Source organism: Enhydra lutris, unplaced genomic scaffold (genome assembly GCF_002288905.1).
Source record: "Enhydra lutris kenyoni isolate GAN:26980312 unplaced genomic scaffold, ASM228890v2 scaffoldscaffold3, whole genome shotgun sequence".
Taxonomy (NCBI): domain Eukaryota; kingdom Metazoa; phylum Chordata; class Mammalia; order Carnivora; family Mustelidae; genus Enhydra; species Enhydra lutris.
In genome coordinates this window covers 40,505,702-40,528,104 of record NW_019154087.1, presented here as the reverse complement: position 1 = coordinate 40,528,104, position 22,403 = coordinate 40,505,702, and the positions used below count along the sequence as shown (strand labels likewise).

General features: G+C 42.6%; 1 long non-coding RNA gene and 1 pseudogene across 1 annotated transcript; both read left to right on the top strand.

Annotated features, from left to right (window-relative positions):
- Window positions 1-5,640: 5,640 nt before the first annotated feature.
- Window positions 5,641-6,603, top strand: LOC111152766 (annotated as a pseudogene).
- A 385-nt stretch (window positions 6,604-6,988) lies between these two features.
- Window positions 6,989-16,254, top strand: LOC111153321. Its single transcript, XR_002640992.1, has 3 exons — window positions 6,989-7,061; window positions 14,562-14,704; window positions 16,146-16,254. It is a non-coding gene; the product is annotated as an uncharacterized LOC111153321 (long non-coding RNA).
- Window positions 16,255-22,403: the final 6,149 nt, after the last annotated feature.

Genomic DNA, 22,403 nt, shown 5'->3' with positions numbered 1-22,403 from the left:
TAAATAGCAGTGGTGATAATGGACATCCCTGCCGTGTTCCTGACCTTAGTGGAAAGCGTCTCAGTTTTTCTCCATTGAGAATGATATTCGCTGTGGGTTTTTCATACATGGCTTTGATGATATGGAGGTATGTACCCTTTATCCCTACACTTTGAAGAGTTTTGATCAAGAAAGGTTGCTCTAAACTCTTAAAACACACAATTTGAAACTCTCAAATATTTCTACTTCTGCCTTGCATTATTATTTTTATGTGTGTATATTTATTAATACCATCTAGACATCTGTTTTTTTTTAAGATTTTATTTATTTATTTGACAGAGATCACAAGTAGGCAGAGAGGTAGGCAGAGGGGGAGGGGGAAGCAGGCTCCCCACTGAGCAGAGAGCCCGATGTGGGGCTCGATCCCAGGACTCTGAGATCATGACCTGAGCCAAAGGCAGAGGCTTAACCCACTGAGCCACCCAGGAGCCCCATAGACAACTGTTTCTTAAAGTGTTATGCAGGGATTGCTTCTATTAGAATCATCTGCTTTAAAACAATGTTGATCCTCAGACCCCAATACCAGAAATTCATTTAATAAGTCTGGTAGTGGGTCCAGATCTTGCATTTTAAATAAGTTCCCCAAGAGATCTCATACTCAAGTTTGAGAGCAAAGTTCTAGGCAATTTCTCCCAAAGGGTAGGGGCTATGTCTGGCTTGTTTTAGCATATTTTATAGCACCTTGTGCTCAAAAGTTGATAAATCCTGAATTGAACAGCTCGATTGACTATAAACCAAAAATGTGAATGTATTTTCTCTTTGTCCCTATGATTTGGACAACCAGATTTTTGTGTGTTTGGTTTTGAATGGCCAGTGTCTAGTCTTAGTTCTGCTGAAAGCATCTCATTTTCTTTATTTCCCTGAGAAACTACTTCTTCCAAGTATTACACTATACAGTTCAGATAGGGGTAAATCTAATCCCGGATTTCAGAAGTGGGAATGTTATCCAGGCCAGCCTTCAAAGTGTAACAATTTCTCCTGACCACAATGATTTGTTCAGAGGTGTGCCTACAATCCCAGCTGAGACAGGGGGGTCAATTCTAGCATTATGCTAAACTCTTTCTCTTGGGATTGTAAAACTAAAATGATATTTGAAGTCAACACAGGACTGCCTGAGCACAAAGCCACTGAAAAAGAAAAGTGGAGCCTAGAGATTAATGAGACAGTATATCCTGAGGACATCATTTGAGTGCCTGAATAAAGCCTTTCCTGAAGTTTATTCCTTAAATTTGCAAGCATTAAGCCAATTAATCCTCTTCCTAATTTAAAGTAAATTGAACTGGTTTTGTGTTGCCCACAGCGGGAGTCCTGTTATATCTTTTATATTGCCCTCCACCATCTGATATTGTGAGTGAACAACTTTGAGTCTTGGACTTTCCCTAACTCTCTCTGCCAATGTTAAATATGATAAATATAATTTCACAACAGTGCTCAGGCCTGTTCAGACTTCTTTATTTCATTTGCATGTGTGTGATTTAAACCCATCTATGAGAGCAGCCTTTATATACTTCTGAGCATGACTTGAGTGCTAAGCCAATTTAGACAAGGATATTCTAGATGTCATCTTTCCTGGAAAACTTCCCTGACACTCACACTTCCTAACATTCCAGGTTAAGAGGCTCTCTCTTAGTTTTTAAACTTACCCTTTTTCCAGCCCCCTTTATTCTGTTATAATTGTTTCTTACCTGCTTTCCCAAGTGGAGTTCCTTTTGTCTTTTGTTTGTTTGTTTGTTTTGTAATCTCCAACACCCCGCCCAGTGCTTTGCACAGAGTAGGTACTTGACATACAATTATTGAATGAATGGATAAATAATGAATGATGAGAGTTGCATAAATTAGGAGAAACTCGTTTCTTTCCCCATACTTTCTCTAAGAAGGCTGCAGCAAATCAATAACTACATTTAAGACATCTGCTCATCAATTTTTTTGCCTTATTTTGTATTCTATGAGGCATATAGAGATGGATCTTGGTAAAGTATTCAAAAGCGGGCAGTAAGTGTGAAGAATTGAAAATAGGAAAAATGAAGAACAATTGAAGGAGCCTGGAAGTTATCCTGGGAGATGAAGATTTGGAATAGAAAACAAAACGGTCTTCAAATACTTGCAGTGGGGGGGCGCCTGGGTGGCTCAGTGGGTTAAGCCGCTGCCTTCGGCTCAGGTCATGATCCCAGGGTCCTGGGATTGAGTCCCACGTCGGGCTCTCTGCTCAGCAGGGAACCTGCTTCCTCCTCTCTCTCTGCCTGCCTCTCTGCCTGCTTGTGATCTCTGTCTGTCAAATAAATAAATAAAATCTTCAAATACTTGCAGTGGGTGGGAACAGGGCAAAAATGAGGCCAATAAATTTAGACAGAAGTTCTTCCGCAATAGAGAATTCTAATGATGAGGGCCATGAGAGGTACAACATAGCTGCTTCAGGACTTTCTGAGCTTCCCATTCCTGAGGCACCCCTGTAGAGCCCAAATACCAGTAGAACAGTAGATACTGGGGGTCAGAAAATCAAATATTGGCCTTTACTGGTTTCCTGCCACCCAGACAACATTAAGTTTTTAGAAACTTTTTTAAGAATTCTAAGAATCTGGGGCTCCTGTGTGGCTCGGTAGGTTAAGCATCTGCCTTTGGCTCAGGTCATGATCTCAGGGTCCTGGGCTCCAGCCCCATGTTTGGGGGGTGGGGGGGGCTACTCAGCAGGGAGTCTGCTTCTCCTTCTCCTTCTCCCTCTGCCTCTCCTCCCCCTGGTGCTCCCTCTTTCTTTCTGGTGCTCGATCCCCTCTCTCCCTCAAACAAATAAATAAAATCTTTAAAAAAAAAGAATTCTAAGAATCTTTGAATCTTTTATGAATATATTTATTTTAAAATTCTACTAAACCATTGTTTCTTGTGTAATGAAACATTTGCAAATGAGGAATTGTATTGCCTTCTCTTGCTCCAGTGCTACACTGAGGGAGAAGAGGATCATGTAGCCCCAAAGCATCGCTTTGCATTTGGTTAGAACAAGGGCTCGGAAGCATGGGATTCTCCTACATATGTCCTGCATTCTGCTCAGTCCCAATCTTAGGGCTTTATATGTGTAAACTTTGCTCAAATACGAGTGTGTGTTTGTGTATGTCTTTGGCTAATTTTACTTATCATTCTTAGGTGGTGACTAATTAATTAAGGGTGCAGGCCCTCCAATAAAAACCAAAGGCTGGGTTTGGAAAAGGGTAGTCTAAGGACCACCTGCATCAGAATCTCTCAGGATGTTTTAAGAATGCATATTCCTGGGTCGCACCCACACTTACTAAATGAGACCCTTTGGGGAGTTGAGCCAAGAATCTGCATTGTAACAAGTATAGGGGAGGAAAATGAATTTCCCCCCTACCTTTCTAGATTCTTAGCTGAGACCACTGTATAAGAGATGGATTAACAAGAGAAAGACAAACAGAAGGTTGTTAACCTGCATATCTCATGCACACTTGGGCGATTCCAGAGAAAAATGAATAAGTCATAGAGGTAGCTTTAGCATTTAGGCTTACCTACCATTTTAATAGGGAAAGAGGAAGGGAGATGGAGACTTTAGAGGAAAGAGCAAATTATTTTTATTTAGCAAAGATGAGCAGGCCTTTAGAGGATGGATGGTACAGGGGTGCCTGGGTGGCTCAGTCATTAAGCATCTGCCTTCCGCTCCGGTCATGATCCCAGGGTCCTGGGATCGAGCCCCACATCCAGCCAGGTGGGAAGCCTGCTTCTCTCTCTCCCACTCCCTCATCCTCCCTCCCCCTCACTGCTTGTGTTCCCTCTTTCACTGTGTCTCTCTCTGTCAAATAAATCAATAAAATCTAAAAAAGGAGAAGGAGAAGAAGAAGGAAGGTATGGTCATTTGTGGCAAAGTATGTCTGGGTATGGGGTCAACTTTTAGTCTCCCTCTCCTGTGAGCACAGTCCATCCTCCCTGGGTGGTGAAACTCCCAAGAAGAGATTTATAGCAATTGAGTCCCATTTGGAGCCTGCCTTTAGGCAGATAAGAGTTGAGAGAAAGTCTTTATCTATATTTCTCTGCATTTGCTATCTTCAAGTGCCTCCAGCCCAAAAGAATCATGATGCCAAAGTGGCATATTTTGGGGTCACATGTCCCAAACTCCTACAGGTGTATTTTGGGGTGGCATATTGTTACCCTTCACAAACAACCCCAGATAGTATTGTGAGTGTTAAAGTTTGAGGCTCATGACTTTGGAGGTAACAGGATAGCAGTGAGAGAACTTCCCTTCCCTGAAAACAAAAGTTATCTTTTTGGGGAAAACTGCAGACTGTTCTCAAATGTCAAATGACAGGGGCGCCTGGGTGGCTCAGTGGGTTAAAGCCTCTGCCTTCGGCTCAGGTCATGATCCCAGGGTCCTGGGATCGAGCCCCTTGTCGAACTCTCTGCTCATCGGGGAGCCTGCTTCCTCCTCTCTCTCTGCCTGTCTCTCTGCCTACTTGTGATCTCCATCTGTCAAATAAATAAATAAAATCTTTAAAAATAATGTCAAATGACAGACTATTAAGGAAGAGAGCAACTGAATTTTTTTCACTGCTAATTCTATGAAAATACATGACCTTATATGACCTTATTGGAATTACAGATATCAAATTATATTTTAACTATTCATGTGGTGAAAAGATATTTTAAAGATTTTACTTATTTATTTGAGAGAGAGGGAGTGAGCAAGAGAGAGAAGGAGCAGGAGGAGGGGCAGATGGAGAGGGAGAAGCAGACATCCCCCTGAGCAGGGAGCCCAAGGCTAAGGCTCAAGGTTCAAGGTTCTAGCTCAGGACCCATCAGGTCCTGAGGTCCTTCTAGCTCAGGACACCTAACTGGCTGAGTCATCCAGGCACCCCAGTGAAAAGATATTTTAAATTATATAAATTTATTTTAAATTATATAATTGTATAGTTCTGCACATATTAAGTGATGACTTTATTTTATTTTATTTTTTTTAAAGATTTTATTTATTTATTTGAGAGAGAGACAGTGAGAGAGAGCATGAGAGAGGAGAAGGTCAGAGGGAGAAGCAGACTCCCCGTGGAGCAGGGAGCCCGATTCGGGACTCGATCCTAGGACTCTGGGATCATGACCTGAGCTGAAGGCAGTCGCCCAGCCAACTGAGCCACCCAGGTGCCCTTATTTCATTTTTTTAAAGATTTTATTTATTTATTTGACATCGAGAAAGAGACAGTGAGAGCAAGAACACAAGCAGGGTGGGTGGGAGAGGGAGAAGCAGGCTTCCTACCATGCAGGAATCCCGATGTGGGCTCAATCCCAGGACCCTGGGATCATGACCTGAGCCAAAGGCAGATGCTTAATGACTGAGCCACCCAGGTGCCCCAATGCCTTTATTTTAAAAGGAAATCAGGGACCACACACCACACAAAAGGTTATTATATGAAGGTATGCAAGTATTATCTAACCTTATTTATAAAAATAATTGATTTTATAAATAAGGTTATATAATATAAATTTATATTTTTATAAATATAAATTTGTATTTATAAATATAAGATATAGATAGATAGACACGTATCTATCTATCTATCTATCTATTCATCACTTTGTTGAGACCAGAGGCTGAACTCAGGATCTGACCAGATGGCCGGGCTGTCCCTCAGAATTATCAAGGAAACTCAGCATTTGATGGCAGAACCAGTTCCTGGCATTAAAGCAGAACCAGATGGAAGCAACACCCGTTATTTTCATAGCGGCCCTCAGGATTCCACCTTTGAGGGAGGGACTTTTCAACTTGAACCATTCCTTCCAGAAGAATACCCAAAGAAGCCCCTAATGTACATTTCGTGACCGAAATTTATCACCCTAATGTAGACAAGTTGGGAAGAATAGGTTTAGATATTTTGAAAGGTAAGTGGTCCCCCCAGTGCAGATCTGCACTGTTCTGCTGTCCATCCAGGCTTTTTAAATGCTCCCAATCCAGATGATGCATTAGCAAATGATGGAGCACAGCAGGGGAAGACCGAGGAAGCCCAAGCCGTAGAAACAGCCAGAGCATGGACCAGGCTATATGCTATGAATAATATTCAGAATCCATCTGATATCAAGTGTGCCTCACTTCTGTTCTGCCAAGACTTCTTCCTTTTCTGTTTGCATTTTATGGACACAGTTTTAGAAACATTACAGAATAAAAGACCAGACATCTTCAGTCCTTTGATGATTAAATGCACGATAGCAAATCTGTGTCTTGTCCTGATTCACTGTCATAAAGCAAGAGCTGGGGCTAGAAGTATCACCTGTATTGTCATGAAACGTTTAAAAGCAGTGGCCCGGGGTGGGGGGCGGCCTGGGTGGCTCAGTGGGTTAAAGCCTCTGCCTTCGGCTCAGGTCATAATCCCAGGGTCCTGGGATTGAGCCCCGCATCGGGCTCTCTGCTCCGCGGGGGGCCTGCTTCCTCCTCTCTCTCTGCCTGCCTCTCTGCCTACTTGTGATCTCTCTCTCTGTCAAATGAATAAACAAAATCTTTTAAATAAATAAATAAATAAAAATAAAAGCAGTGGCCCTGCTCTGCCTGTATTCCTTTCCCCCAACCCGGTTTAAGTATAAAGCACTGTGAGGGGCGCCTGGGTGGCTCAGTGGGTTAGGCCTCTGCCTTCGACTCAGGTCATGATCCTGGGGTCCTGGGATCGAGCCCCGCATCGGGCTCTCTGCTCAGCAGGGAGCCTGCTTCCCCCTCTCTCTCTGCCTGCCTCTCTGCCTACTTGTGGTCTCTGTCAAATAAATAAATAAAATCTTAAAAAAAAAAAAAAAAGAAAGAAAAAGCACTGTGAATGAAGGTAGTTGTCAGGGTTAACTGCAGGGGTATGGGTGTTTTTCTTTATTATTTTTTTTGAGTGGGAAAGATAGTTTTATTCTAATTTTATGGGCTCCTTTTCCCCCTTTAAAGGTTTTTGTTTTGTTTTGTTTTGTTTTAATTTATTTGACAGAGAGAGAGAGTGAAGTGTAGAATCCTTCTTTCAAGAAAAAGCTTGCGATGATGTCGTATGGCTTGTCTGGAAACTTCGGTAAGTCTTATTTATTTATTTATTTATTTATTTATTTATTTGACAGAGAGAGACACAGCAAGAGAGGGAACACAAGCAGGGGAAGTGGGGAGGGAGAAGCAGGCTTCCCAACAAGCAGGGAGTCTGATGCAGGGCTCGATCCCCGGACCCTAGGATCATGACCCGTGCCGAAGACAGAGGCTCAACAGCTAAGACACCGAGGCACCCCAATCTCTGTAAGTCTTATGTTTTGGTAAAATATTTTTTGTTGGAGCACCTGGGTGGCTCAGCGGGTTAACCCTCTGCCTTCAGCTCAGGTCATGATCTCAGGGTCCTGGGATCGAGCCTCACATCAGGCTCTCTGCTCAGCGGGGAGCCTGCTTCCTCCTCTTTCTCTGCCTGCCTCTCTAACTACTTGTAATCTCTGTCAAATAAATAAATAAAATCTTTAAAAAAATCTTTAAAAATACACATATGTATTTTTTGTTATTCTAGAAAAAAAATCATCACATTGTATACCTTAAATTTGCTTGGGTTATGTATCAATAATATCTCAATAAAGCCAGAAAGAAATCAGAGAGGAAAATTGGTCTTGACATATTTAGAGTCGTCAAACAATATTATTAATTAATATTTTCAAACATTTGCGTGATAATCATGATGAATGAGAAATATGGGGAAGTAAATGACTTGCTTTAAAAGCTCACAGTGAAAGAAGTCTTAATGTCTACACCGGAAACCAGGCCACAGGTACAGTGGGAAAGATTTGCTACTTCTCATTTTATGACGACGCATTGCATCTCCAAATGGGTTCTGTTCCAGGTCAAAGAAAATAAATTATGCTGTACACGAAAACAGTTCCTGAAGTTTACATTTTGTTTGCATTAGAACATAACTGTTCACCTGGAAATATCTGCAGATAAGTGGACTTTGGAAGAGATTGCTACCCATAAACTGAGATATCAGATATACTTTCTCTAGTAATGACTAAAAAATTATAATGGACCTCCAAAGCCTGGAACCTTAAACAAAAAGGCTTTTTTAAAGAACTCTGATATTCTTGAGACCCAGCCTTTTAAAGACGCTCAGAAGAGCTAGTACATCTGAATCTCAGGATTATGTTTCAAAAACTCATGTGTTCTAGCTTTGGCTTCAATTGTTAATTTCTGACAAGTATTTTACCTCATTACATCTCTACTTTTTTTTTTTTTTAAGATTTTAATTTATTTATTTGACAGAGATCACAAGTAGGCAGAGAGAGAGGCATCGGGGGTGGCGGAAAGCAGGCTCCCTGCCGAGTTGAGAGCCTGCTGCAGGGCTCTGTGCTGGGCTCGATCCCAGGACTCTGGGATCATGACCTGAGCTGAAGGCAGAGGCTTTAACCCACTGAGCCACCCAGGCGCCCCAAGCATCTCTACTTTTTGTGAATCAAATGACGGTCATCTTGGTACCAGACATTCTGATTGTGAAGAATTTGCAAATAGAAAGTACTGTAAAAATGACAAGTGCTGCTATGATTAGAGCCCCTGTGTCTTGTGTTTTCAGATAGTTTTCTTTCAGTCTCCATCTATGTTTACTCTCTTTATATCTACTGCAATTATTAAGAATCATATGTGTCAAAGGCTTAGTTACTGTCCTGTTGTCACTGCCTTCCAAGTTGTCCATCAAGATAGCAGGGTACTGTATCCTGAGAAGAGGGTTTTCTGGTAAAGAAGCTTTGATAAAGAGGAATGCTAAAATACCTTTTGTCTTTGGAATTAAAAATCAGGAATATCACGCTGTGTTGTACTGATAAAATTTAAGAGGTAAATGTAAAGTTATAGTCAATCTCATTTCTCCAGGGTACTTTAGATAATGTGTTATGGTTTACAATTTTAAAACTCTTTTAGTGAAGTTATACACACACATGTATAAATAAGCATATATTACATTAATCATAAATACATAATGCAATGATTTTTTGTTACACATACACCCAGGTAACCTCTGTTCAGATCAAGAGGCAGAAAAATTTCAGCCCTCCTTAAGGTACAACTTTGATTGCATTTTAAAATGGTACATTTATTTACCTTTTTAAAGATTTTTTATTGTTTATTTGACAGGCAGAGATCACAAGTAGGCAGAGAGGCAGGCAGAGAGAGAGGGGGAAACAGGCTCCCCGCTGAGCATAGAGCCTGATGTGGGGCTCCATTCCAGGACCCTGAGATCATGACCTGAGCCGAAGGCAGAGGCCTAACACACTGAGACACCCAGGCGACCCTAAAATGGTACATTTAAATTATAATTCAAATAAATGAAATATTTAAATATTTGACATGTATTAAAAAGAAAACCACAGTGGGGCACCTGGGTGGCTCAGTGGGTTAAGCCTCTGCCTTCGGCTCAGGTCATGATCTCAGGGTCCTGGAATCGAGCCCCGCATCGGGCTCTCTGCTCAGCGGTGAGCCTGCTTCCCCCTCTCTCTGCCTGCCTCTCTGCCTACTTGTGATCTCTCTCTCTCTCTCTGTCAAATGAATAAAAAAAAATAAAAATAAAAAAAGAAAACCACAGTGCCCAATGGCATGAGTTAGGGTAAAGTCCCAAGTCAGTAAACCAAAACTTAATGCCTATCCTAACTGCAGTTTTAACCCTACAGATACATAACCTTCAACCCGTCCACAGGGGAGTGTCCTGGGTCAGCACTAGGAAATTTACCAACAAACTGCCCTCCTTTCCCTTTAGAGGGCGACCTTGTGTAAAACAATGGATTTTTTTGGGGGGGGGGCTAATAATTTCCTTTTTTCCACTCCCTCTCTACCTTTACAATCCTTCCTTTTCTGTCTCCCCTTAAAGCTCCCTTCTACTTGGTAGGTGGGAAGAGAAGAAGGGGCAACTGTTGATCTCCAGGTTCTGAGTTTGAGCCCCACATTGGGTGTAGATATTACTTAAAAGTTAAATCTTAAAAAGAGAGAGAGAGAGAGAGAGAGAAGAAAATACTCATCCACTGTTTTGCCACCTAAATGAAACTACTTTGATTTCTGATCATTTCATTTGTTAAAAAGAAAACCACAGGCTCCAAATGGCATCACTTAGGTTCAGCCCCCAAGTCCGTAAGCAAAGGAGTAATAACAAACTAGCCTCCCTGCAGTCTCAGTCCCACAGGAATGTAACCTTTATTTAACCTGTGAGCATAGAATTTCCTGGTCAATACTAGGAAATGGACTGATACATCCCTTCTGCTCCCCTTAGGAGGGCAACCTTTCCTAAACAATGCATTCCTTGCTAATAAATTCCTTTCTTCTTTTGTTGTGTGTGCCCTTTCTCTGCCTTTAAAAACATTTCTCTTGTTTAGCTCTGAGGCGCTCCCCTCTACTTGCTAGATGAGATAGATGCTGCCTGATTCATGAATCATTTAGTAAACCCAGTAGATCTTCAAATCACCTCAGTGTAATTTTGTGTTTTGACAGATTTAACTCTTTTTTCACAACACTGACCTTATATCAAATTCAGTTGCTTCAATTCAGCGAGCCACAACAGTTAAAAACAAGGATATCAGAAAACTGGGAGAGGGGTGCCCCTGGGCGGCTCAGTCCGTTGTGTCAGGATCTCAGGACCCTGGGATGGAGCCCCATGTTGGGGCTCCCTCTCCCTCTGACCCGCCCCCTGTTCGGGCGCATGTGCACTCTCTCTCAAATAATAAAAATTATAGGGTACCTGGGTGGGTCAGTCTCTTAAGCATCTGCTTTTGGCTCAGGTCATGACCCCAGGGTCCTGGAATAGAGCTTCCATTGGGCTCTCGCTCAGCGGGGAGTCTGAACCGCCTTCTCTGCAGCTCCCCCTGCTCCTGCTCTCTCTTTGTCAAATGAATAAATAAAATCTTAAAAAAAAAAATCATGAGTAGGGGTGCCTGGGTGGCTCATTGGGTTAAGCCTCTGCCTTCAGCTCAGGTCGTGATCTCAGGGTCCTGGGATGGAGCCCTGCAACGGTCTCTCTGCTCAGCGGAGAACCTGCTTCCCCCCCCCCCCCCCCGCCTCCCTGCCTACTTGTGATCTCTCTCTCTGTCAAATAAATAAATAAAATCTTTTTAAAAAAATTATGAGCAGAGTATATATAAAATTTCAAATCCCACCTTTTTACCTGACATCACATCATATGCATTTTCCATGTTGTTTCATAATTCTTTGTATTTATGATTATTTGCTTCCATATAACATTGCATTGAACAAACAATTTCCTGAACTCTTCCCCAACTGTTAGAAATAAAGTTTGTTCCAGCATTTGCTCTCTGCTGTGATGAACATTTTTGAGTATACAGATTTTTCAGTTTGGTAATGGCTTTTCAGTGATCCATCTTCCTAAATAAAAAGAAAACACACATTTTTAATCTAAGCAGCTTGGCTAAGACATTAACTTTACTTGACTTTCTGTTCAACAAATGAAGGATGGTAGTACACAAGTCTGAAAGGGACCTTGGAAGTAACTCAGTTCTGCTTAATTTCTTTTCTTTTTTTTTTAAGATTTCATTTATTTATTTGACAGAGATCACAAGTAGCAGAGAGAGAGAGAGAAGCAGGCTCCCCGCTGAGCATTGAGCCCTATGCGGGGCTCACCCCCAGAACCCTGTGACTGTTTCTCCCTCCAGTTCCCCCCCTCCTCTCCCCTCCCCTCTGCTTTCTGACTCAGGAAACTGGCAGTAAAGGACTGTAAGGGCCTATTTAGCCAGAGAGGCTCCACCTTGGTTGAACAGCCATTTTGTGTTTATGCAGTAAAACTTAAATTGACCCTCCCCCCCACCCCAGGGGAACTTACTTAAAAGCAAGTCCGGGAAACCAGTCCCAGGTAACAAAGCTCAAATACAAGGGTGGGTCAGGTCGGGTAGAGATAACAGCCCGAATGCAGGGATGAGTCGGGCCAGGTGGAGATGTCCAATCAGTAAAGCTCACATACTGTCTCCCTAGCTACCAAGGAGTGTGGGTCCCACGTTTTGGGCGCCAATTCTGACCAAGGTGATAGGCTAGTTCAAATATCTACTATGGGGTGAATTGTAATTCAATTGGTCACTTATGTGTGACCTAGCAGGACTGTGCAGCTTTCTCTGTGTTACAATCTCATTGGCCACCTGTAAGTGGCCAGGCCCAACCACATGGCCTTTGCCCTTAAAAGCTAGTCTGGCAGGCAGAGCGTGGTCACCTCTTTGCAAGAGACGTCCCTGTCCGGTCAGTTTGATTCTTGATGCTTGGCGCGAAATAAAGCTTTGCTTGACCTTCGCTTTGTATCAATCTCGCTCATTTGACCATGGACCCATTATTGGGGGACCCAACAGGACTAAGTCAGTGCTTAGCTGATGGGCCCCAACAAAGAGGAGAGGGAAGTTTACTCCCTGCCCCATCACGTCACTTAAAGCAGGTTGCCTCCTTTCCCTCCAAGATCACAGCTCCTCTCAAAGTGATGCCCTCCAGGGGCATAATTACTCTTTCTGGGTTTTGTTAATAATACCTCCCTGCGTCCCTTCAGGTCTAGGGATATCAGCCTGGGGATAACTCCCCGACCTGGTCGCTTTCCTCTACCCTTCCCACACTTTTGAAAATGGTCCATTTAATCAAACTATTGGGACGATTTTCATTTGAATGTGCCATCTGTTTCCTGCTAGGTTTCTGACGCACTCTGTATACACTCAACAAGCACAACCCAGACTGGCACAAAACTGGAGTATTAACTGTTTGCTTTGTTGATACTGACGGTTAAATGGGCCAGAAAATACTGGCATGTCTCCCCTGCTCCCCTCTGGTGCTCATACTTCACAATCCCTGGCAGAAGGAGAAGGAAACTTCCGCTATTGAACGTCGGTAATAAAGTTCATCTTCAGTGGCTTATGAACTAAGACTTTATGTTGTGCTTTCCTTTAAAGTTCAGATTTTTTTAAAGCTTTTTTTCCCTAAGATTTTATTTATTTATTCAGAGAGAGAGCATGAGAGTGGTGGAGAGATAGGGAGAGAGAAGCAGGGTCCCCACTGAATGGGGAGCCCCACCCAGGACTTGATCCCCCACCCCTGAATTATGACCTGAGCGGAAGGCGGATATGTAAGCTGCTGAGGCACCCACAAAGTTCAGATTTTTATCTCATGAAAACCCTGATGTTAGATATACATGTGCCAGAGCTATTTTATTTTATTTTTATTTGAGAGAGGAGAGAGTGAGCCAGGGGAGGGGTAGAGGAGAGAATCTTGCCGGACTCCCCACTGCCCAACATAGGGCTCTATCTCACCACCATGAGATCATGCCCTGAGCAGAAATCATGAGTGGGACATTCAACTGACTGAGCCATTCAGGTGCTCCCCAGAGCTATTTTAACAATAGCATGAATCTGGGCAGCTGGCTGGCTCAGTCAGCAAAGCATGCACTTTTGATCTCAGGGTTGGGAGTTCAAGCCCCACTCTGGGTGTAGATATTACTTAAAAATAAAATATTTTAGGGATGCCTGGATGGCTCAGTGCGTTAAGCCTCTGCCTTCAGCTCAGGTCATGTCTCAAAGTCCTGGGATCGAGTTCCGCATCGCTTTCTCTGCTCAGCGGGAAGCTGCTTCCGCCTTTCTCTCTGCCTGCCTCTCTGCCTACTTGTGATCTCTCTCTCTCTGTCAAAAAAATAAATAAAATCTTTAAAAAATATATTTTGAAAATTATCTATTAAAAAAATAATAACATGAATAGATGGTATAAGAGCTAGATGTGGGGGCACCTGGGTGGCTCAGTGGGTTAAAGCCTCTGCCTTCGGCTCAGGTCATGATCCCAGGGTCCTGGGATCAAGCCCTGCATCGGGCTCTGCTCAGTGGGGAGCCTGCTTCCCTTCCTCTCTCTCTGCCTGCCTCTCTGCCTCCTTGTGATCTCTGTCTGTCAAATAAATAAATAAATATTTAAAAAAAAAAAGAGCTAGATGTGTATTTTCCCTTGGTGGATGCTCAATACCTAGCAAGCTATGGATGAAATAAGAACTCTGGGGTTGCTTGTGTGGCTGTCAGTTAAGCATCTGCCTTTGGCTCTGGTCATGATCCCAGAATCCTGGGATTGGTCCCTCACTGGTCTCCGTGCTCAAAGGGGAGCCTGCTTCTCCCTCTGCTTTCCACTCTCCCTGCTTGTGTGCACTCGCTCTCTCCAACAAATAAATAAATAAAATCTTAAAAAAAAAAAAAAAGAACTCTGATAATTAAAACATTTTTAAAATGAAGAGTCAACCTTTCTGAGCATTCACATTCTTCCATACCTGTAAGACAAGCTCACGTAGAAACAAACAATTCTTCCACACCTTTGAAAGCATTATTTGGCAAGTTACTTTCTGGCTGTGCTTCCTCTAAGTTTCCATTTCCTAGAGAAAGTGCTTTTTGACACTAAGGAGACACTAAATGGATTAAGGCAGAATTGTTGGGTTAATTATTTCCTTGTAGAAGGACTGCTTCAAACTTGACCCAAAGAAACAAGTGAAGGTTACCAAGGGTTAATTCAAACCATTCTGTCATTTTTTTGACACATTTCTCCTTCTGACTTTCAGTTGGACATGTTTTGCTCTCACAGAGGAGAGGGTGTGGATCAGGAAGTAAAAGATGTGAAAGCTGAATCGAGGCCAAGAAAAACTTGGGCTTTCTCACTACATATGGAGCAATCCTCTCTGATGACCGCTCTCATCCATTCCAGGTCTGCAGTTACCACTGTTGAAATAATTTTTCAATGGTGGTGAGGTCTGGGGCCAATGGCCAAGAAAGAATTCTTGAGACGTCTTTGGAGCAAATGGGTGACTTTATGAAAGCACCAGGATGAATCCCTGGGCAGAAAGAGCAGCTGCCCCAGGGTTGGGAGGGGTGACTGATTGTGTACTTGGGAGTTGGGGGAAGGTGAGGAAAAGGGAGATTTTCAAAAGAACTTTCATATGCTAAAGAGGACCTACGGGATCCTGGAGGCCTTGCCATTGTCAAGTTAAGGTTGTTTTTCCCCCAGCAAAGCATTAACATTAAGACAGGTGGGAGTTTCCTTCTGGAAGTTAGGTCATCGGTAAGAATGCTTTTCTTTTTTCTTATAAATCACTAAAGCATTTGTAAACTGAGGGAGACTCCAGTCCTGGAGGACTGTAATCTATATATTGAGCAATTGGTTTTCTTCCCCTTAGCTTTAAGGCAGCCGGGAGTGCCAGAGGATTGTCAGACAGATCCTACCTGGGGCGGGGAAGGGAAGTGGTGGTGTTGGTTGTGGGGTGTCAGCTTGTGCTTTGTCCCCAGCTCACCTTCTCCCTCATCATTGTCACAGATGACTCCCTAACTTAATCTTTAACCCAGACCTTTCCAAGCTCCAGCCCCACACAGACAACTGTCTTCTTGACATTGCCAAGTGGAGGAGTCTGAAGAAATACCTGGGCATCATGACCTTTCCCATGCCCGAGTTTGCTCCCCTTTCTGTATTCTGTGTGTCACAAAGTGACACCATAGTCCATTCAGTTACACAAGCCAGATGCCTCAGGAGCACCCTGGACATACCCCCTCATCCTCTCATCACTCCTCATCCAATTTCTCTCCGAAATACATCCCAAATGCTCCCACTCTGTCCTTTTCCCCGGGGCCAACTCTCTCGACCCGCTGCCACCACCTCTTGCTCTTGTCCAGGGAACCGCAGTCACTGCCTGAAAGGTTTCTCAGTATCCACTCTTCCCATTCTTCCAACTAGTTCTCACACTTAAGCTCAAGTGACTCTTTTGAAATGCAAATATGTTCACATTTATACACATGCACTCACAGTACACAGAGCTTTCTTTCCTCATTAATATTTCAGTAAACTTTTTCTTTTTATGAAAATCAAAAATTTTAACTTGGCTTATGAATTTCTGCGTGGTTTGGTCCTGTCCTACTTCTCCAAACTAATCTTTCCATCTACCTCCTACTAACTGTATGACCTTGAATAAGTTACCTAACTTCTGGGTCCTTCAGTTTCTTCATCTGTAAAAAGGGGAATGACAATAGTATCTTCCTCCTAGGGTTATTGTGAGAATTCCAGTAAAGTGCTTAGAGCTTAATAAGTACTCAACAAATGTTAGTTCTTATTAGCATATCTTAGCTCCTTCAATCACACTGATGGTTTTTCCTCAAAGGTGTCATACTTCCTTCTACCACAATACCTTTGCACAACGTGTTCAGTCTTTTCAGAGGACTGGTCCTTTCCATTGTCAGCTGGCATCATTTCCTCCAGGAAGCATTTATGATCCCATTAAACAGGTAAGTCCTTCTATTACCTGATATAGCAACATCTAACTTTCCTTAATACCACTTACTATATTTTTGCATTTATTTTGGTGATCACTTGACTAATGTCTCCCTCTCTACTGAAGTCCATGAGGTCGGGGTGGGGCTGACTGGATTGGTTTTCCCTCTTAACGCAGTATCCTCAGGCCCCTAGCATCTAACACTGAATAAGTATTCAATAAACATAACTTGAATAAATGAAAATGAATTTCATTGTACACTAACAGGATCTCCAAGGCAATCCATTCCCCTCAAACAGAGCGCAGCGTTTGTGTGAATGAGTTAGGATGGGTGTTCCTCAAGGAAGCTCTACTTGACCATGGAGACCCTATTAAGTTTCTCTAGGATGTTGATGGTTATCTCCTTCTCTACCTGTATGTAAGTCATCCCTAAGAGGATTACTTTCCACTAGACAGGTGGTTCCAAAACCATGTCCCTTGATAAGGCCAAACTTAAACATGAAAAACAATAACACCCCCTGAGAAAAACCTTCACAGGAGAGTTTCTCTATTAAAATTCTCTCTTGGGGCACCTGGGTGGCTCAGTGGGTTAAAGCCTCTGCCTTCGGCTCAGGTCATGGTCCCGGGGTCCTGGGATCGAGTCCCGCATCAGGCTCTCTGCTCAGCAGGAAGCCTGCTTCCTCCTCTCTCTCTCTGCCTCCTTCTCTGCCTACTTGTGATCTCTGTCTGTCAAATAAATAAAGCTTTAAAAATAAAATAAAATAAAATAAAATTCTCTCTTGTCCAAGAGATGTCAGACAAGTTGTTTCCTGGCACCTTTGATTTTCTTCTCAGGCCTGGTTCTGGTTTGCTGCATTTTAACTTGCTCTACTTTATAGAGCTACACAAGGGTGAAATAATAATAAGAATAGTTCACATCTATTGGGTGGTATTGCTTGCTATCACCAGCCACTGTAATAGTCATTCCCTATACCTATGACCCTGGAACAACACAGGTTTGAACTGCGGTCCACTATATGTGGATTTTTTTTTTTTAATGCAGTACAGTACTGTAAATGTATCTCCCCTTCTTATGATTGTCTTAATATCATTTTCTTTTCTTTAGCTTATGCAATTATAAGACTAGAGTATATAAAATGTATACAAATACATGTTACTCAACTATGTCTTTGGTAAGGCTTCCAGTCCACAGTAGGCTATTAGTAAAGTTTTGGGGGAGTCAAAAGTTTTACATGGATGTTCAGCTATGCTGGGGTTCAGCGTGTAGATTGTGTGCAGAGCACTTGGCTCAGGGGTCCCAAACAGACCAGGTTTGGCTGCTCACCACCGACAAAATCCAAAGGCAAAGAGACAGTAGTGGTAAAACAAGAAATGGGCTTAGTTCAGTGAGACCAGCCCTGGCAGACAGTGGACTCGTGTATCAAAGACTGTCTCCGAAAGGCTACAAATACTTCCAGATTTATATAAGGAAAATGTGGGGCAAAGGGGTATAGGTATGATCAGGTATACAGCGAAGGTCCAATCTGTCATTGTCTTGCAGTCAATCATGGGTGGGTTCTTGCTGGCTCCCTGCAGTCCCTATTGATGTAGGAAAAAATGTAACCGCTCAAAGCCCATGGCCAAGAAAGAATTCTGGAGACACCTTTGATATGTCTTTGGTACAAAAGATGATTTTATTAAAGCATGGGGACAGGACCGTGGGCAGTAAAGCTGCACTGGGGTCATGAAGCGTGACCCACTATAAAAAAAAAAAAAAAAAAAAGAGTGACCCACTATATACTTTCAGGTTGGGAGGGGGGTTAGGGATAGTGTAAGCCTCCCAAGTATTTTGGAAACAAGGTTTCCAGGATCCTGAGAGGGCTAGCTATTATTAGGAAAGATTATTTATTACTGTGTAGTAGAAACTCAGTCATGAGAGTCATGAGACCTTTCAGATGTACATTGATGTGTCATATGCTTGGGGGTTGATTGCCAACATGTATCTTGGGGGAGGGGAGTAGAGATAAAGGAAGTTTCCAAAGGAATTTTTATATGTTAAATTAGACTTAGAGGATCCTGGGGGTTGGGCTAAGATTGCTTTTGCCTTTAAAAAAGTATCAACATTGGGGCACCTGGGTGGCTCAGTGGGTTAAGCCTCTGCCTTCAGCTCAGGTCATGATCCCAGGGTCCTGGGATCGAGCCCGCCATCAGGCTCTCTGCTTGGTGGGGAGCCTGCTTCCCCTTCTCTCTCTGCCTGCCTCTCTGCCTACTTGTGATCTCTGTCTGTCAAATAATAAAATCTTTAAAAAAAATAATAATAAAAAAAATAAAGTATCAACATTGAGGCAATTGAGTCTGTAGAGGAAGGTCACTCTGCCTGTTTTAAGGACTTGTCAATAGGCTGTAGGTAGTAAGGAAATGCATTAATTTCTCTTTTGTCTTTGTTTTCCATATCACCTATTACTTGAGGGGGTAGTTTTGGTTCCCATCGGGGGATACTTTGCCCTCAGGGTCTTCCACCTGAGCCAAGAGACTAGCTGGAAAGAAGAACCCAACTAGAAAGTTTGAAGTCAAAATGGAGCAGCCAAAGTCCTCTTTCAAGTGTTCCCACATCTCCACTGTTCAAGGGTCAACTATATATTATTCTACTAATTCTGAATTAGAGAAAAAATCCTCTCAGGTAAATCCTATTATTGAAGTAGTTTTTGGAATATTTTGGTGAGGTTGGTAGAGTCCAGAGCCTATGGCCAAATAAGAATTCTTAAGTTGTCTTTGGTGCAAAATGGCAGTTTTATTAAAGCATGGGGACAGGACCCCTGGGCAGAAGGAGTTGCTTCTCGGGGATTGTGAGGGACAATTGATTATATACTTTGGGGATGGGGGAAGTGAAGATAAGGGAAGTTCCAAAAAGATTGTCATATGCTAAAGAAGATTCACAGAATATTTTAGGCTTTGCTAATGTCAGGCTAAAGCGGTTTTTCCCTTTAGCAAGGCATTCACAGTTAGACAGTTAGGAACTTCCTGTCTCAAGTATTTATTTGTCAGTGGGCTGCAGGTTATGAGGACATTTAATTTTTTAAAAATATTTTGTTTGTTTATTTGACAGAGATTACAAGTAGGCAGAGAGGCAGGCAGAGAGAGAGGGAGAAGCAGGCTCCCGGCTGAGCAGAGAGCCCGATGATGTGGGGGCTCACTCAACCCAGGACCCTGAGATCATGACCTGAGCCAAAGGCAGAGGCTTAACCCACTGAGCCATGCAGGTGCCCCGATGACATTTAATTTTATCAACATTTCCTTTTGCCTTTGTTTCCCACATCATTATTATCCTCATTTTACAGCTGGGAGCATGGAGGTTCAGAGAGATGAAGAAATTTACCTAATCTCATAGGGTCAGTGGAGCTAGATTTTGAACGCTCTAGTCTGATGCCACAGCCCACACCTTTATGTGCTGAATCACAGTGCCTAGGCACAGCTAGTGATCCTAACACATTAGCTTCTCATCCAGTTGGATAAGCTACAAAGACTACTCAAATTGTCCTCATAATCTTCCAAACATGTTGTGAACACAGACATCAGTCACTCTGGGATCAGACAGCAAAGTTATCCACATTCAAAACAACACATCTTGATCTGTGATTGGTATATAATGGGTGCTGCTGGCATGATGTGGTGCTCAGTAAATACTTATTTATTGAATGACTAAATGGATCATACCAGTCACACCATCATATACCCTTTAATTGGGTTATGAATATTTTCCCATGTAACTTCTCCATACATTCAGCATTCTCTCCAAAAATACAGTGAAGGGTTTCCTTCTTAATTCATTCTCTGTGGTCCAAACAATATGATCATAAATGCATGACCTTGACAACCATCCATCTGTCCATTGTACAACTGTTGTTGGCCAAGCTACGGTGTTTCCTGCTTTTGCCTTCGTGGAGAATGGGCTCATTTTTCTCTGATGACTATGCAGCCTGGCATCCCTTCTGTCTTTCTTTTCATAGTCAGGCCTGTGCAATATTTCTCTGTGATTCTCCCACCACAGGCAGGTGAGTTTCAGCTGTTACTCTTACTGTGATTGTTACCTCTCACTGTTAACACCCGGCAAGACTTTCTTTCCCAAGCCCAACCTACACTGCACTGCAAAACGTACCTTGCTATCAATTTCAAACTGCCTGGTTGTCAGAAACCATTTCTATGTGAAGTAAACTCTCTCACCATAATCAAAAGTAGTCCTTCTCTCTTTTATGAAGAATATATATTTATTGCATAGTTTCTTAGATTCCGTATAAACCCCCCAATAACTATTACACTACATGATATTTAAAGAGCCTATACTAATAATAAAAATGAATAAAGAGCCCGTACTACATGTTCATTGCTGAGTTAACAAATGTTAACTAACTAAATGTTAACATCACTAATCCAATTTTAAGGGGAGGAAATTTCACCAGGTGTGAAAAGACTTTCTTAAGATGCTTGGCTGGTATTTGTGAGTCTGGATTTACATCCAGGTCTATCCACTCGTAAAGCCAGCCACCTCTACCACTGATGACACCTTTTTATTTTATTTTTATTTTTTTGGAGATTTATTTATTTAGTTAGAGAGAGTGTATGAGGGCAAGCGGGTTCATGAGCAGTGGGGAGGGGCAGAAGGAGAAGGAGAGTCTTTTTTTTTTTTTAAGATTTTTTTTTCTTTTTTATTTGACAGAGAGAGAGAGAGAGAGAGAGCACAATTAGGCAGAGGGAGAGGGAGAAGCAGGCTCTCTGCTGAACAGGGAGCCCGATGCAGGACTCGATCCCAGGACCCTGGGATCCTGACCCGAACTGAAGGCAGCCACCCAACAGTCTGAGCCACCCATGCATCCCGAGAAAGAGTCTTAAGCAGACCCCCCACTGAACACAGAGTACTGCTGGGCTGGATCCCCCTACCCCATGATCGTGACCTGAGCCAAAATCAAGAGTCTATCTCTTAGCCAACTGCACTACCCAGGTACCCCAACAGCATCTTTTGAAAAGACCAGTTAGTATTCTTTTGTATAGCTGTACCAAGAGACTCAGCAGTGTCTTCTTTACTACTGGATTTTTAGGTGATTTCCAACCTTTTAATATTGAAATGTCAGTTTGGGGTGCCTGGCTGTTTCAGTCAGTAGAACATGTGACTCTTTTTTTTTTTTTTTTTAAGATTTTATTTGACAGAGAGTGATCTCAAGTAGGCAGAGAGGCAGGCCGGGGGTATGGGGGTGGGGTGGGAGTAGACTTCCTGATGAGCAGAGAGCCCAGTACAGGGCTCCATCCTAGGACTTGAGATCAGGACCTGAGCTGAAGGCAGAGGCTTAACCCACTGAGTCACCCAGGCACCCCAGCATGTGATTCTTGATCTTGGGGTTGTAAGTGCTTGCCCCACGTTGGGTGTAGAGGTTACTTAAATATATATATATATATATATATATATATATATAGGGCACCTGGATGGCTCAGTTGGCTAAGCGACTGCCTTCGGCTCAGGTCACGATCCCAGAATCTCAGGATCGAGTCCCACATGGGGCTCCCAGGCCATGGGGAGTCTGCTTCTCCCACTGACCTTCTCCCGTCTCATGGTCTCTCTCAAATAAATAAATAAAATCTTAAAAGAAAGAAAGAAAGAAAGAAAGAAAAAGAAAGAAATGGCAGTTTGATGAACATTACAGTTAAATCTTTTAAATTTTTTTAAAGATTATTTATTTATTTATTAGAGAGAGAGAGAGAGAGAGAGATCTCAAGTAGGCAGAGAGGCAGGCAGAGAGAGAAGAGGAAGCAAGCTCCCCACCAAGCAGAGAGCTGGACGTGGGGCTCAATCCCAGGACCCTGAGATCCTGACCTGAGCCGAAGGCAGAGGCCCAACCCACTGAGCCACCCTGGCACCCCTAAATCTTCTCTTTGAAGTAAAAACAGCATTATCTTTTCTCTAGAGTATGTAAGTAATATATGCTTACCATAAAAAAAAATCAAGGAACATATGAAATTTTAAGGGAGAAAATAAATACCATCTGCAATTCTACCATCCTATAATAGCCGCCATTAACATTTTGCTGATGACAATTTTGTGTCTTCCTTATGTATACCATGTATAATTTTACATAAATGGAATCTTATGTCTCTCCCTCTTTTCTGCATTCCCTAACT